This window comes from Pocillopora verrucosa, chromosome 7 (assembly GCF_036669915.1).
Source record: "Pocillopora verrucosa isolate sample1 chromosome 7, ASM3666991v2, whole genome shotgun sequence".
Classification (NCBI taxonomy): Eukaryota; Metazoa; Cnidaria; class Anthozoa; order Scleractinia; family Pocilloporidae; genus Pocillopora; species Pocillopora verrucosa.
Window position 1 is genome coordinate 8,613,745 of NC_089318.1, and position 16,051 is coordinate 8,629,795.

The 16,051-nt window shown below is 39.0% G+C and overlaps 2 pseudogenes; one reads left to right on the forward strand and one right to left on the reverse strand.

The window, feature by feature from the left end:
- The window catches only part of LOC131780327 (ribonucleoside-diphosphate reductase subunit M2-like), a 240,027-nt pseudogene that overhangs the window by 85,062 nt on the left and 138,914 nt on the right, over positions 1-16,051 (reverse strand).
- Positions 6,494-7,437, forward strand: LOC131778176 (uncharacterized; annotated as a pseudogene).

Below are 16,051 nucleotides of genomic sequence, written 5' to 3' on the forward strand. Positions count from 1 at the left end.
CCCTTGAAGAGATGGCGAAAATTGCTGACCAGTACTTAGAGGCGCATGGGAAGCACATATTTAGTACCGGGCGGAACAAGGCACCTACACCACCAGAGAAGGATGACAACAAGAAGCCACCAACTGATACAACACCACTGTACTGTTACAGATGTAATGGCCGAGGGCATAGGTCTGCTAATTGTCCTATCAGGAGATGCTATTTGTGTGGAAGGCATGGCCATGAAGCAAGAAATTGTAAATCCAGTGTGCCAAAGTCAGGAGGGCAAAGCAAAAATGGTTCGCCTATGCCGCGAAACCAGGTTAGTGCTGGATGTTTAGTGCAGTCTTCTCCACCACAAGCTACGGCAGAAGATATTCAGTCATTCATTGAGGGTGACCAACTCCTTCTAGCCTGTGGTAAGAAAATCCCCTTACTGAGTAGCGCCTGTGTTCAACCTTTATCCGGAGCGAGGAGCAAGATGCCAGTTGTTAAAGGAAAGATAGGCGACTAAACTGTCTATGTGTTTAGAGATACTGGATGTAGTGGTATCGTAGTGAAAAAAGAGCTGGTCTTGAAGGAACAGTACACAGGTGACTTTAACTGTATGTTGTTGATCAACAATACTGTGCGGAAGGTACCAATTGCCCGAATCAGAATAGATACCCCTTACCTCTCTGGGGAAGTTGAAGTCCAGTGCCTTCCTGACGCGATCTATGATCTGATAATCGGCAACCAGACCCCAGTTGGCAAGAGGCATGTGCGGTCACCACCAGGAGTCAGGCTAAGAAGGAAGGAAAGCACAAGCCGCTAAAAGTTGCAAGCAGCCCAAAGTGTGCAATTGTGGATAGAAACGAGCTTGTGAGATTACAGCGCGAAGATAAAAGCCTGGAGAAGTACTGGCACCAAAGAGATATTAAAGTGAAGGGAAAACAGGAGGTGAGCTTCAAAGAAAGGGGCAGTGTATTGTACAGGAGCTACAAGCATCCTCATGTAAACGGCGGTAAACCGGTAAGGCAAGTGATGGTACCAATGCCTTTGCGACGTCAACTCATGGAAGTAGCTCATGAATCTGTTATGGGAGGCCATATGGGTGTGAAGAAAACCACTGACAAGATCTAGAAAGCATTCTACTGGCCAGGTATTCAAGGAGACGTTTCCAGACGCTGCAAATCGTGTGATATTTGCCAGAAGACGGTGAATAAAGGGTCGGTACCTAAGGTGCCGCTAGAAAAGATGCCACTGATTGATATGCCATTCAAAAGGGTAGCCATTGACCTCATTGGTCTGATAAGTCCACCTAGCAAAGAAGGCCACCGATACATCCTTACACTCATGGACTATGCTACACGCTATCCTGACGCTGTTCCATTGAAGAATATCGACACTGAAACAGTAGCTGAGGCCTTGGTTGATATCTTCAGCCGCCTAGGAATTCCAGAAGATATCCTTAGTGACTTAGGCACACAGTTTGTGTCTGATTGTATGAAGGAAGTTGCACGCCTTTTGAGTATTAAGCAGCTAACCACCACCCCCTACCATCCTATGTGTAATGGATGACAGAGAAGTTCAGCGGAACTCTGAAGATCACATTGAAGAGATTGTGCAGCGAGCAGCCAAGACAGTGGCACCGCTACATCAATCCCCTCCTGTTTGCCTACCGTGAAGTAGCCCAGGAATCTACCGGATTCTCTCCTTTTGAGCTTCTTTATGGGAGAGCTGTAAGAGGTCCCATGTTCATCCTCAAAGAGCTGTGGACAGAAGAGGTCAAAGCCCCGCAGGTGAAGAATGGCTACCAGTATGTCTTTGAGTTACGAGAAAAGCTAGAGGACACCTTGAAAATTGCCCATGAAGAGTTACAGAAAGCCCAGCAGAAGGGAAAACACTATTATGATCGTAAGACCAAAATGAGAACCTTTCAGCCAGGAGATAAGGTTCTTGTTTTACTGCCGACTGATCGGAATAAGTTGCTGATGCAATGGAAAGGTCCCTATGAAGTTAGTGCTGTAGTGGGCACCAACGATTACAAAGTGAAAATAAAAGACAAGCTGAAGGTCTACCATGCTAACCTCTTAAAGAAGTACATCGAGCGAGAAGAGGGGCTTGAAAAGGCCGCGACCGCGATTGCAGAGGGACTGGTGACGAACGTTACCTGCAATGGTGAGTCATGCGAACCAGAATTGAGCCCAGATATTGATGATGATAGTGATTTCCTAGAGATTGGAGGATATGTAGCGAAGGAATGAATCGCTGATGTGAAGACTGGCCATGGTCTTAGTGACACTGAGTGTAGAGAATTCCTAGATTTGGCACAAGAGTTTTCAAACTTGTTCACCGACGCCCCCGGAACCACTAACCTCGTCCAGCATCATATCAACCTCACGTCCAGTGAGCCCGTCAGGTCAAAGCCATACCCTGTTCCATACAGCATGAGGGAATCCCTCAAGAAAGATATAGATGACATGATGAAGATGGGAGTAATCAGAGAGTCTAACTCTCCCTACGCATCGTCAGTGGTGGTTGTAAAGAAAAAGGATGGTAGTAATAGAGTGTGCGTGGACTACCAAAAGCTCAACAAGCTAACCGTGTTCGATCCCGAACCAATGCCAACAGCCATTGACCTATTTCAGAAGTTGAATGGAGACAAGTTCTTCTGGAAGATTGATTTGAGCAAAGGATACTGGCAAGTTTCAATACCGGAAGCAGACATTCCAAAAAACGGCCTTCGTTACCCTAGACGGATCATATGAGTTCCTGAAGATGCCTTTTGGCGTGGTGAATTCCGCTGCTACACTGAAACGAGGAATGAAAAAATTGCTCAAAGGTATGAAGAATGTTGAGTTCTATTGGGATGATATCCTGGTCCACACCTGTACATGGGAGGAGCACCTTAAGACTCTCTGAGAGCTTTTTAGATGCCTAGCTGGGGCTGGAATGACAATTAGACCAAGTAAGTGTATCTTTGGTGCTGCCAGCATCGATTTCCTTGGCCACCAATTACAGCCAGGCTTAATTGGTCTGCATGAGGATAATGTCGCCAAGATCAGATCAGCTCCAAGACCAACGACCAAGAAGCAGGTTCGATCCTTTATGGGACTGGCAGGATATTACCGAAATTTCATCCCCAACTTCGCAGCTATCGCAGCTCCCCTTTCTGACCTAACGCGGAAGGGTCAACCAAGTAAAGTAGGGTGGAGTGACGCCCACGAGAAAGCTTATCAGACTATTAAGATTGTAATTGTTGTCGAGTTACGTATTATTTCTGTTACGTATTAGTCTTTGTTTTTGTATTAGTGACGCTTCGATATCATATGTCAGACCTCGTGCGTTGTCGTTTGCGGTAGTTTAGACAAGAGAGCTTATTGCGAGTGTTTCTGCGTTCATTGCGACTCATTCAGGCGTTACAGAGAGGACAATCGGTAAGCGACCTTATTATTGTATTGATTTCCTTGCTTTCTTTTCCTGTTACCGAATGTTGCATTGTTAGCTGTGTTTGCACTCGTGTAATTGATATATATTCATGTCATAAAATAGTTATTTTAGTTTCAGTCCTTTAGTATCCTAGACTAGGTTTTTTAATTGTATTTTAGTTTGACGGTTTTGGGCATCAAGTCACAATTAGTACGAATAAACTACGTTTGCAATTATAGTTGGTCTTTGGTGTCTCAAATCAGTATTTCGCTCGATGTCCTCGCATTAAATCCTGTGTATCTTTGGGACATTCCGACGTTGTTTCGACGCCTGGAGCTATAAAGATTATTCTCACCGGTGATCCAGTCTTGCGTCTACCGGATCCTGAAAAGACCTTTGTTCTAAGGACAGATGCTTCAGACTACGGGATTGGCGCAGTTCTGATGCAAGAGCATGAGGGCAAGTTGTTTCCCATCTGTTATGCAAGTAGAAAGTTGAGTGACGCCGAGCGTAATTATTCTACAATAGAGAAGTAGTGCCTGGCAGTTGTGTGGAGTATCAAGAGATTTCATATGTATCTATACGGTGTACGCTTTGTACTACAGAACGAACCTCTTAAGTATATGAACAGTGCAAAGTTCACTAACAATCGTCTGATGCAGTGGGCTATGTTCTTACAGAGCTACAACATGAAAGTGGAAGCCATTAAGGGATCAGAAAACGTTGGAGCTGATTAACTAAGTTGTGTAACGGAATGAGGAGATTAATGGACTATCATATGCTGTTTATCTACATAGACGATTTTTCGTTTTAATGCAGAAATTTTACAAATTTCTTCTCAAAGAGGGGGCTATGTTACGAAAAAATTGTCTAAGTAAAGTCCCACAACATTCTAGAACCCGAAGTCATCTAGACGTGATCTTCTAGTAAAAGGAAAATTCTGGAACGTTCTATTCCTTACATAATTGTTCAAATTTAGAAACCGTGTTAATCTACTAAATTTAGTTCTTTAGAGAAGTTTCTAGATCCTTATACTTTATGTATATAAGAGCGACAGTTCCATCTAACAGAGAGAGAGATTTGCGAGGAAGCTTAGTGCTATAGAAACAAGAAGTCAACTATGTGGAAATAAAACAGTTTGTTGTTGTTACCGATGATCCTGAGTTTTGTCTAGGAACAACCCTGCTCTACATCGACACTCGTAACAATTATTTTCATAGCAATTTCTCAAACAGAGAAATCTCCTTCCGTTGCATTTTGAAACTTGCAAATGGCGTGAATTTGGACTATATCTTCTTAATCTCCCCTAATTTTAGGTCACCCAACAAATGGATCCCCTTTAGAGATGGTTACTATCTTCTGAATTCATTTTATGCTCTTCAAAGAGAAAAAATTGAAGTTTTATTGTTCCAGTGGTCATTTCTGAACTGTCAACTTTAAACAGGGACTTAATGGTGTTGCTGGCACTCCAGTTTGTGGCCTTTCAGCCAGCCATTCAGGAAATTCTGGAGAACCATAATACCAGTAAATGACTATTTTGTGTTAAGTATTCTTAAAAAACGTATTTCATGCAAAATGAACAATAGTACTAGTTGCAGCTTTCCATCAATCTCCACCGCCCTCTCTGGTCTGTAATTGAGCCCAAGGTTGTAGCATGATGTTAGTAATTTTTTACTTGGGTCTAATTTCTGCCCAATCTGCCTGCAACATCAGAATAATTTATTTGGAGAAAACAATTGGACTGTTAAGAATTAAAATGGATGTATTTTTTTTCTGTAGGTTCATAGACATAGTGTCATCGAGGGAGCCACAGAAAAAATTGGAAAAATTAAATAAATTTATCTGGAAAAGTCATCTCGACTTATCAGTAGGTAACTGTGTGCTATGAATGAATACCACTGTTGCTCATAAACTTTTATTCCATTTGATGGCTTCTAAAGAAGCCATTTTCATAAAAACAGCATTTGGCTCACTAGATGCGTCCGGCGAAATAACTCTTCATAAACTTGACCTGAACTTTCTCTACTGGAAGGGGAGCTGTTTTTTCCGCCTTGTTCATCTAGGAAGGAAAGCCACTTGCCAAGAAGCACCTTCAAGTTGACTGGAGCGTCAATGCAACATCTGCCACCTGTTACTGTTACATTAAGTGATGAGGTTTCTGCTTCTCAAATACAGAGAGACCCAGTCGGATTGATCTGCGAAATGTGGAATATCTCAGGACATAAGTGTTGTTGCCAGAAAAATGAATGGGGTATTTGAAACTCAGACCTTTGTCCACATAGTAGACAATACATCACAGAAGTGAAGAATTTGTTTATACCAACAGCAAATACTTGCTGTAATTCCTTATTTTTACCTCATGCAACATCTTGTACTCCTCTCCCAGAAACAAATCAGATGTCTGTTTTATAACTATGCATTTAATAATGCATTTTTTGGTAACATTTAGAGGTTAGACTAAAGTTCACAACTTCAAAATATTGATGCTTTAAAGGAAGTCCAATCAGTAATTTTTACTCCGGTTTAAACCTTACCAAATTAAATCATGTTACTGTTGATATTTTCAGCTTCTTCCATTATAGCCCTATTTCAATATTATAGCATCCTCAGCACAAGGCTTAAGGTTTGTAAACTATAGGGTTTTGGGGTACACAGAAATTTAAAATATCCAAATTGGGCAATTACGTGATAGAAATATCAGTATGTCACTGGAAATCAGAATTCAAATGCCTGTTGAATTCCATCAATCAGACAGTAGTTATTGCTACTGTTTCATCTCAAAACTATGTCACCATGGCTCTGTTTTCATTAAGACAATGTTAGTTCGATGAAGTCAGAAAAGTCCAGAAACACTGTGAAACACTTTGCCTTGTGTTTAGCGAGCTAACAATGCCAACTTTTTTCACAAGGAAAAACAATGGGTTTTCTCACCTTTACAATTGGAAACTCACGCAGAGTTATACTACCTCGTAAGATGGTTTAACTTGTCCCAACAAATACCACAGCCAATCACATTGCATTTAGTGACAGATGCCTACCAAACAATCTGGCAAAATTATTTTCCAGATGCTCACCTTGTGGTTCTTTCATAACAAACCTTGTATGCTCATAAACATGGCTGATGAATTGCAAAACACTTCCCAATTCTTTTGCCATTTTACAGTTCCTTCAAACCCATTGGATGCTCAGGTCCCTTGTCCAGGGCCTTACCTGTTTTACAGCATTGACATGCAGAATCAATTCCCGCATTACAGGCAACCAGCAGTTCTTCCATACCAAGTTCCCATGCCACATGCGTCACCCTCGATGAGCTCACTCCCAAGCAGCAAAAGCGAAAGCACAAAAAATGAAGAAAATCCACAGCCAGGAGCTACAAAGAGGAACCATGGCTCCAGCTGGACAGACGTGGAGACAAGGTATTTACTTGAATTGTGGAGGGACAATTTCCCAATCAGCAAGAAAAGAAATAGCACTGAGTGGGACGCCATTGCAAAGAAGCTCAATTCCACTTTTAAAGACCAGGGAATACCATGCTACTGCACTGGTACGCAGTGTAAGGTGTGCATTAAATACCTTCAGGACCAGTACAAATGAGTAAAGGACCACAATTCCCAAAGTGGCAACAACTGAGAATGGTTTGAATACTACGACGAGATCTATGAAGTTTTGGGATCCAAGCCAAACATCACACCAAAAGATGTCAAATGTGGTTTGGCTGAAGATGCCAACACAACTACAGTTGGTGACCCTGACACTTTACCTGAATGAAATATTCCAGCAGATTACAAAAGAAATGCAGACCTGGAACAGGAGTTAAAAAGGAAGTTAAAAAAGAACTTAAAAGGAACCCAAAACGTACCAAAAAAAGGAGTGAAGGAAAAGTGCCTGCTGTAAAGAAAGCAAAGGCTGCCTTAGCTAAGTCAAACAGCAATCTTGTGGAATTTTTACAAGAGAGTCAAAGTAAAGACCACAAGCTTTTCAAGTGCCTTGCCAACAAGGAGGCAGAGAGAGATCTTTTAAGTCAAAACTTATGTTTGATGCTATAAAAGAAATAGTGAAAATTTTTAAAGGAGACAGTTAAAGAGAGAACAGCCGACTTTCAGACACAAGTTTTTGTACATCAAATACCAAGATTTTTAACTTTTATTATTGTTACTGTTGAACTTGTTTGAAGTGAACATCAAGTACATGGATGTTTTATTGTTGTCACTGTTGAACTTGTTTGAAGTGAACTTTTTCTATCAAGTGTTGTTAATCCATTTTCCAATTTTGTCTCAATTATAAAATAGTAAAACCTCAAAATTTAATACTTCTTAACAATGAATTCAGAACCTGAGGAAAGACACAATTATTTGCTTACAACATTAACCACAAATGCAAAAAAATTAAATGAAAATGAAATATTTTTCTACCAAATCAGTGCTCCTTCATCTTGCCTCAATCACATTAATATAACTTTTCAATTTAATTCGAAATTTTCGTATATACCATTTTTTTATTATTACATAAATTTTTATAATAAATGAGAAGTACCAGAACGACAATTTTTTTTGCTTAAAATATGAAAACTGAAATGAAAATGAACTAATCTTTGAAGAAAAAATGTCATAAAATAAAGCTTCAGTACAAATTGTCTTTTGTGATTACATGAGGCTAATAGGATTTATTACCTGAAAAGGAACATATATCAAAATACTTTTATTACTTTACTCCCTTTGATAGAGCTTGATATTTTCAATTTATTACGAATGAACAAAAAGACTTCATTTTGATCACATGAAACTATTAGAATTTTAACCTGAATGGGGCTCTATATATAGCATATATCTTTATAACTTAATTCTATTAGTAAAAATTTAAAATGGGTTATCTTAATCTGGTCATGCAAAGAACACATGTACCTAATTGATTCTCCGATATCCTGCCATTAGAACCAAGATGTGAACCTGCCTATGACCTTCAGTTGTTGAGTTCATACTAGCAAATGACGTGCCCTTGGTACTGCCATTTATGTGCACCAATGCACCTGGAGTAAGTGCATGAAGTTTTGTAAGAATGATTTTAGATAAAGATTTAGATATATGAAAATTTCATATATCTAAATCTTCATTCACTCGGATGTTTATTTGTACCCAATTCATTGACCAGCTCCCAGTTGGCTTGTTAGCTCAATTGGTAGAGCGCTGCACCGGTATCGCAGAGGTCATGGGTTCAAATCCCGTACGGGCCTGAAATTTTTTTCAGGTCCTACTTACAACTACTAGTTTCAGTAGTGTTCTTAGCTGCGAGGATCTTCTAATTTCATCATGATTTTAGATAAGTTTGCCTGAATCATCCCCAGCTGAAGGTTACACCACAGTTCACTCTTGAAATGCTTGTCATATAAACTAATAGGTTGTGATGGTATTTTTTGAAGAGACAAATTTTGTACATTTGTCCAATTAAAAGCGATCACTTTGTCAGTAATCTCATTATTTAAAATTTTGACCCAGATGAGAAAGCAGTGCCACCTGGATTGCACTCCATTGTGCTCATCAGATATAGAGTAACACAAAAAGCCATGGATACCTTAAGGTACACTTCCTGTATATTTCAACTAGATTTTACAGGCAGGCTCAACATTGAGTAAACCAACACTGACCTAAATTCATTTTAATGAGAGTGAGGAAAGATAATCATGTGATTCTAGTTAAAAATTTACAAATGATGGCTGAGATGCGCAAGTTTTATAGTGTCAGTGTATCCATCACTTTACCGGATAAAGTGCACACCATTGGTTTACTTAAGAGCTTTGTAGGATATACATCGCCCAGAATTCAGCAACATATCCAGGACTTTCATTGAGATGCTGGCGCTAAATTTAAAAGCTAATTAGAGAATGATTGTCAAACAATAAAGGAAAAGGGCTGAAAATGTCGAGGAAGGCTTACGTTCTCTTCGTTTACGGATAAACTACTTTTCAAATGCTACTTTTACCATATGGCTTTTAAAGAAGAAAGTTCAATCGAACAGTGTATTATTCTCACTTTGTTCTTGCGCTTTCAGAAGAGGTCGCAAATTTGCCTTGAAAATTGACTATGTTAGCATCCTACTTGTATAAGAAGTCAATCTCAACGCACTTTCAGGCGTAATTTATCTTCACTCAATTGCTAGATTTCTCTTTTATCATACGGTTATTATTATTTGACATTCTAGAAAGTGTCATAGAAATTTTCAAGGGATTCCAAACTTTGGAAGTAGTTGCAAAATGCGAATTTTGAAAACGTTTGCTCAGCATCGTAGTGTTCTATCCAAATTTGTCCTTTGGAGACCCCCACGAGAATATCAAGGTATACTAAGCTCCGCCTCCGCAAACAATCATGCACACACCACCTAATTAGTATTGAAATTGAGGTGGTAACTAGACAATGCTTAAAAAACTGTAAAAGCTTTTAAGATATGATGATGCACAGTCTAGTATACATATTATATATATAATGTGTAAAGATCCAAGCATTTTCAATTGCTTGATAAATTCAAGCTACAATAATAGACCTGTTACAAGTATGTAAAAACTTACTTATCATCTTGCTTGCCTGTGATTTCAGAATTTCAGAGAGCTGCTAGACATCTTAAACAAAGAGAATTTGACAGATGATGACATTTCAGCATTTGAAACCAAGGTAAGATAACACAATACACATAAAAACATAAGACTGATCATATATTAATATCATAATAGTAACAAGGTTTTTCATAACTATGTAACAAAAAATTTTGCTTACTCTTGCAGGCAGAGTTGGGGAAAACAGATGGTGAACATGTCTGGCACTGGTCCTGGGTATTCTCAGACCATAATCATCACCCCATATATGCACAGCTTGGTGTACCATGTCCCGGTAATGCTGCATAACCATTGAAGCCTTAAAATGTTTAGTGGCCAAGGTGTGTATCTTCACTTTATTTTATAGATCCATTGTAACAATACTCAAGATAAATTTATTATTTGGCATTGTTGGAAGTTGTAATAAGCCAGACCTGCAATTAAGAAAAGTAACATGACATTTAATAACAGGTGTTGAGAAGAAGAATGATGATTTGCGGCGCTATTTCCACCGTAAAATCAACAGATGGGATGCTGCAACAAACCTGCTGCTGGTGGAGAAAAGGCAAGAGGAGCTAAGAGAGGAAGAAAGAGCTAAACAGCCATATGAAAAGAGGGACAGCTCATATTGGATGGATGGTGGTAAGCAGAAGGCTGCAAAAAAGGTTTCCAGAATTTCAACCTCAATTCTGTCAGCAACACCAACGCCACAAGCATTGACTGAAAGTGTCCTCAAGAAGAAGAAAGTTCCTGACCTCATTACCTGCTTGAGCAGAGAACAGGGAAGAAAATGAACCCCAAATCCAGAAAACAAGACTTAATAAATGCTTTATTGAGCTCAGACACACAGCCCAGATCTGAGTAACCCTGTGTCACTCACACTCAAAACAAAAACGGCTCCTTTAGGAGCCACCAAATACATGAAAGCAATGACCAATGAATGAGCCTGTGTTTATATCATTGGCCTCTCCTGAGTTTCTGTCCAAGCTTAACATAATGGGTGGTGGGTGAAGCACCCCTATAATAAAAATATTTTATTCCATTTTCTCTCAACTCCAATTTTATAGTTAGCAAAAAGGCACCATGTAAATTGACGAGAATCCAAGTTATCTTAGGCCCGAATTCAAATATAAAACACCTGATAACCGTCCTTAAAACAAAATGAGTAGTTAAATATTAAGATGGGCTCAAAGACGTACCTTTTTTTCCAGAGTCTTTCTAAACGTTGAGAATGTCTACATTTCAATCGCCGTCGCCACCATTTTCTTTCTGATGTAAAATGAGCACACGCAGACAATCTTAGCAAACAACCGCTTGGTGGAGGTATTGTTGTTAGTCTTCATAAACTCTGAGTCTCTGAGTCCCTTTGTTTCGCGCGTTGAGTGAGAGAGACATGTCATCTCAAGATGAGTTAATAACGGTAAAAAATTCTTCACTTTCTTAATTTCTCACATTCACTGATGGCCAAGTTGCCAGCTTTTTAGAGGAGCTGGGTGCATACCTGGAAGGGCACTTGGCCCAGTCAGGTGATGTAAGTAGAATATATTCATATCTATTTTAATAAATATGAATAACAAGTCATTGTTTTCATAGCAATTTATCAAACAGAGAAATCTCACATGTCGCGTTTTGATACTCGCAAATGGCGTGAATTTGGACTAAATCTTATTAATCTTCCCTGATTTTAGGTCGTCCAACAAATGGATCCCCTTTAGAGATGGTTAGTATCTTGTGGATTTTTCATTTTTCATTTCATTTCATGCTCTTCAAAGAGAAAAAATTGAAGTTTATTGTTCTAGTGGTCATTTCCGGAACTGTCAACTTTAAACAGGGACTTTATGGCGTTGCTGGCACTTCAGTTTGTGGCCTTTAAGCCAGGTGTCCAGGAAATTCTGGAGAACCAGAATACCGGTAAATGACTATTTTGTGTTAAATATTCGTGAAAAACGTATTTCATGCAAAATGAATGATAATACTGGTTGCGGCTATTGTAGGTGCGATTCCATTGATCTCTACCGCTCTCTCAAGTCTGTAATTGAGCCCAAATTTGCGGCATGATGTTAGTAATTTTTCAGGTCTAATTTCTTACCAATCTGCCCGCAACATCAGAATAATTTATTTGGAGAAAACAATTGGACTGTTAAGAATTAAAACCAATGTCTTTTTTTCCGTAGGTTCACAGACATAGTCTCAACATGGAAGCCGCACCCAAAATTGTAAAAATTAAATAAATTTGTTATATGGAAAAGCTGTCTCTACTTATCAATAAGTAATTGTGTAGCTATGAATGAATACCACTGTTGCTCACAAACTTTTATTCCATTTGGTGGCTTCTAAAGAAGCCATTTTCGTAAAAGTAGCATTTGGCTCACTGGATGCGTCCGGCAAAATAACTCTTCATAAACTTGATCTGAACTTTCTGTACCGGGCGGGGAGCTGTTTTGCAGCTTTGTTCATCTACGAAGGAAAGCGACTTGCCAAGAAACAGCTCCAAGCTGACTGGAGCGTCAACCCGACATCCGCCGCCTGTTACTGTTAAACACCTCTTCAGATAAGGACCAAGGCCTGCTGCTATCAGTTCCTCTTCACTAGTGAGGTACAGAGACCCACGGAGGTCTGATGGCAAACCAGGAAAGAGCGCTCGCACTACATCGTGCCGTATCGTGATAGTTTCGTCGCATGCCAGGGGCAATTTTAAACCCTTCTCAAATAAAAGAGCTAGTCTCTCTCAGCATTCATCAGTGCGAAATGGATCAACAGATCTGTTCTCGAAGGCAGTGATGAGTTCCTTGGGTAAGTGCTCGGCTGGTTCCCACGTATTTTCACTCAGGGAGTAGCTTTGCCATTGGATGAAGTACTCTGCCTGTAAGATCCAAGTGTAACATTTTTTCGTCCATTTGTTTAGTCTTTTTTTTGGTGTTAATTTAGGTGTTTATCTCTTTCTGTTAGTTTTCGTGCCCTCGTTAGCGTTTCCGTGCTGTTTCATCCTCATTAGCGCCTTTCTATAGTTTTATTTTCTGCATGTTCTAGCCTATTTTCATATCGTAATTTGTCAGTACAGTTTGTGAGTTCAGTTTGGTCCGCGCTTAGCACAGTTCTGTTCAGTTTGTTTCTAGCCTCTTCGCGTTTTTCGCAGTCCTCTTTTCAGAAGTTTTCTCTGGCCAAAACAATGTAAGTGTACTTCACAGTCCTCGTTTTGCAGTTTTGTTATTTCTTTACTCTAATTTACCTTGTAACTTTTTTGCTTTTTTACCGTTTTAGTTTCAACCCACACTCTTAGTACCAAGCACGCCGACTCCAATAAATCTTTTTCTTTTTATTTGGTTTGTGGTGTTATAATTCAAGGCCAGAAGTCTTGCAGGTTTATTGCAGTTTCACTGCCTCCTTGAACTTGTTTTGCTACAATACATTCAACTTCGTAAACGCCCATAACAGTAGGTTTTACCTTTTGTTGGTAATTCGAATTAAAGCCACGACGGTAAACATCATTCAATGATGTTGCATAAAAGCCTGGCTGATGTCTCGCATGCTTCGACATGTTGTTGCATATAAGTTTTAGCTACTGATTGGATTGAATGAAACTGTGCTATTTATATATATGTTTTGATCATTGCAAGACACTTGTGAAAAAAACGAATTTTTTTTTCCTTTTGCCAAAATATCCCTTTTAGTAACCTTATTGAAGAAAAAATAATTTTGTGTTCAAGTGATTCATTGTATGGGAGAAATTACAAAGTTTGAAAATCGATTTTTTTGCTGGTTTTTCATACTCAAAACAACAGAATTCGACCGCAACTTCAAGAAAACAGTGACCGCATAAGAAACAATCCCTAACATCGAAACTTCAGCCGAGTACTATTTTATACTTATTCTTTAATTTCCCGAAAGAAATTTGAAGAAAGATGTTTTTAACATTTACAATTGACAAGTTTAAAAAGGTCAAATTTGTATCTCTGGAAATGTTAATAAATGAAGGCAAACTTTAACTGTTGTAAAAGGCCACTGGTATATGCTGCTTCCTGGTAAAACCCATATAGAATAAAACCTTGGCTATTGAACTAAATTACTGGAAAGTTTTAGCTCTGGAAATCCAATATGTAGGGGAGAGCCACAGAAATAGTAGCAACTGTGCTAAAGAGCGTCACCCCTGATAATCTGGTGAACTCTGGTGACGTTTAGCCTCTTCTACGGCTATGAACAAGGCCCTAGGTGTAAGTGAGTTGTCACATTCAGAGCATTTGTATTTAGAGGCCCTAACAGAAGCGTACCAGAATGCAACCAGCTGGGATACCCATAGACAAGTGCTTTCGATTATAGCAGGGGTTGGAACTGTCAACGACATTTCCCGTTATATCCTGGGGTTGACGAGATAGCAATGCTTCCTGGCTAATCTTCATGGATCACAGTTTGGCCGAGGTGCTCAAGTTGCACAACAGCCTACCACACGAATATGAGTAGACTTGAGGCAGCTTGCTAAGAGCTAAACGAGTGAAGGAATGCTGTAAAAGATCACTCAAGTGTCAAGAACACAAGGTAGATGAGAAACAAAAGACAATCGATGTCAGTGGCCTTTCCACACAATTAAATTTCACAGCAAGGCAGATAACACTCTACCAAAGTAAAATTCCTGTTGAACTTTGCATGAAATAGTATGGTATAAGAATGATTGACAACAGCGATCAAGTGAACAGTTTGCAAATTCTGCATATGCCCTGGTGTGGAACCCAGGTAAAAATCCTAATAAGATCTAATAAGATCTTGTTTCCTTGTATACCTTGCCTTTGCAGAGCAGTAAAATCTGGCAATTTTCCCACTGACTATTTCATTCATTTGGCTCTGCTCATTACAGCAATGAGACACTTACATTCTGTAAATGTCTATCCTGTGTCAATGGAAAGCACATAAGTTTTACTGGACAATTTTGTTCCACTGCTTCCAAGATTGTACAATGAAAGACAGAGCACTTGTAACAGTCAGGTATTGCTTCACTTGCTGAACAGGGTACTTGAAAATGGGCCACTTTTATTTACTCCTGCCTTTGTGTTTAAATCTTTCATTGGACATCTTAAAAATTTGTACAGTGGCACACAAGGAGTTCCTCACCAAACAATTGAAAACCTGGATTTAAGTCAATCATACAAATCTTTCTTAGCAAGTAATTGTAAAGGTAATGAGGAAGTTAAACACTTTGCTTCAGTACTATGAAAGTACTGTGAAAGATGTTGAGCATGGCATGTTCTTTTTGCAACCAATTGTTCAAAAGGAACTTTCTGTTTATTCTGATGGTTTTGAATGAAAAATTTGGAATGTAGCTATTAGTTTCCTATCGAATGAAAAAAAAAAGTCAGATCACCCTAAAGGATCTTGTTAAGAATCCTATGTAGACAGAGGTGTTAACATCACATAAGGATTATCCATTCAGGTAAAAGTTTGCACTTTTTAGCTTAACATTTTCAGTAAACCAAAACGGGAATGACACAATTTTGTTATTATTTCCAACTTTTAATACACATCTGCAAAGCAAAAACAAAAAAAGGAGAAAACAAAACAAAACAAAAAAGGAGGTGGCATACCAAAAGGAAGCAGGCAGGAATGCTAAACTTAAGTTCTTTTTTACTTCACCAGCTTTATTCATCAGAATCAATGTATATTTAATTGAGCCATCTTGCTCCGATTCACAGTTCTAAGATTGTAATTGATTTGGAGGAGGTCTTCTTGTTTATATTGGAAGAGGCCTGAATACAAAAAGAATTAATCATCTGGAAGGCAATTACATCGAATCTATTGCTCTGCTGGTACAGCCAATGAGGTCATCAAAAGAGACACTGTTTCTGTGTACATATACATTACCAAATGCAACTAAACATCTGTCAACTAAACCCAACTAAACATCTGCAAAGTATATGCATGTAAATACAATCAAAACAGTATCTTTGATAACCCAAGAAAAGATGTGAAATATAACTTCAATGTATCCTTTAAGGTGTTTCAATGTTGGTCACTGAATGGAATACCGTAAAAACTCGTGTATAAGCCGCACCTTTTTGCCGAAATTTTGAGTAAAAAATCGCGGGTGC